This window comes from Aplysia californica, unplaced genomic scaffold (genome assembly GCF_000002075.1).
Source record: "Aplysia californica isolate F4 #8 unplaced genomic scaffold, AplCal3.0 scaffold00936, whole genome shotgun sequence".
Taxonomy (NCBI): Eukaryota; Metazoa; Mollusca; class Gastropoda; order Aplysiida; family Aplysiidae; genus Aplysia; species Aplysia californica.
In genome coordinates, this window is record NW_004798206.1 from 250,301 (window position 1) to 252,477 (window position 2,177).

The following is a 2,177-nucleotide window of genomic DNA, read 5'->3' on the forward strand; positions in this document are numbered from 1 at the left end:
GCCTCAGAATTATTGCTCATGATAAGCGTTAGGCTCACTGTGTGGCTATTTTTCTCATAGAAATGTTTATACATATATACATATATACAATATAAAATGCATAATACTATATTATTTTACGTACAAACATGCCCATTCATTTTTAAGATGTGATATTTTTTAAAAATTAATGTAGTGCGTATTGAGCATCTTTTAGAAAATGGAAATGTGCAGCATAGATAAATGCTATTCATTATTATTATTTCAAAATAAACTACATTGTATTTTATCTGTATACTGCTATTATTATTTTTGTTATCCGATGTGCACTATATTTTTGGCGATTAATAACGTTCCACGTCGTCTTTGCTCTTGTGCACCTTCACAAAGCGGCCGCCATTATGAATCTCAGATGTTTACTTCATACAATTTGATTTGTTTCATCGGTAAAACTTGAACGAAACCTGGATTTATCATTCCAAACGGACAGTTTATACACCAGTGTTGATTTAACATCAGAGTGATAAGTAGATCAATGACGTTTTGAATTTTCAAAATACTTGACTATCTAAATCTAGATCTATTCTAAGCTTACCAGCCGGCCTGGCCCTGGTTTGCTGTGTGATACACACAAGACCAAGTATGAAATAAACATGTAGATCTAGATCTAGAGAATCTAGTAAATTTTACAGAGTCTGGTATAAATCTATTCTACCCTTAATGCCAATGGCTGCGAAGGAAGACATTTCTAAGATACTCCATCAGTTATCTAGTTTTCAATTACAATTTGATAAAATCAATGAACGCATTGATAACCTTGAGAAAAAAGAAAGTAAATCTCCTGCTCAAGATGTGAACGCGGATCTAGCGAATGACACATCAGACCACGACAGGTCGAATAGCGATCCCACTACTACTACCAGTCCCAGTGTGACGACTTCTTCGTCTACTGCAGCTGATATTCAGAGAGATTTCGAACGAATCAAAGAAACTCTTCAACGTACTCCTGTTCCTGATAATTACAAAGTGAGAGATAGCGCAGTGGGAATAAAGCAGGACTGTAAACAATCATTGAAAATATTGTCAAAATGTGCCAGATACTCAGAAGCTGCCATTAAAATCCTACATCAGATTCCGGTCACTAGATCTAGCAATGGCCCAAATGTTTCAGAAGGTGCATTGAATTGCTTATTTACGTGTGTGGCAGCCCAAATAAATTTTCTTCAACAAGAATAATATACAGATTTGGTGGTCACATCGACTTTAGATCAGGAAACGGCTAGAATCTTCAGACAATTTGAAAATAATTCATCAACATTTTCGGACAGTACATTACAAAACATTGGAGTCGCGGCAGAGTCGTCAACTTTGTCTGTTCGGCCATCACCATCACATCCCACACAGGGTAACCCAACTCACAGAGGAGGCAGGTCAACGGGCCGTGGATTCTATCCAGATTACCGTGGGAATGGTGTCAACACGCGTAGTGATTTCGCCGTGCAGAACCTTTAATTCCAGGCGTCCGATTGGCAGACCAGACTACGATACTCATGGAGCTGACTAATGACAATTGAGGTCAATACCTACGTCATCGAAAAACAATGTGTAGTGTGTGGAGAGATATTTTATCAATGTTCAGAGCAAATACACTTCGAGACAATATTAGTTACTGAGAGACAATTTCAGATAATACTGCAGTGTTAAAGTGGATACGTGAAGGTGTGACCTTGCCATTTTCTACTAAACCAAACAGTTTTTACTTTAATAATAGAAAATTCACAGCCTTAGAGGCAGAGTTCATTGACAAAGAAGTTAGTCGTTTGTTAAAATCGGGTTGTATTGTGCAGTGTCCAAACAGTAATCCGGATTTTGTATCACCAATAAACGTAGTTCCAAAGAAAAAAGGTTTTAGATTAGTAACTGATCTGAGACATCTGAATAAACATATATCACCACCGTCATTTGTATATGAATCAATTGAAGATGTAATAAAAATAACCAATGTTAATGAACATATGGTCACAAGGGATCTGGAACAGGGTTTTCATCATATTCCAATACACCCAGAGTATTCTGACTATCTGTGTTTTAAATGGAAAAATGCGTTTTATAAATGGATGGTGACGCCCTTTGGGGGTAATTTTAGCCCGTATTATTTTTGCAAAACTGTTCGTGAGGTGGTGAAACATTTGTGACAA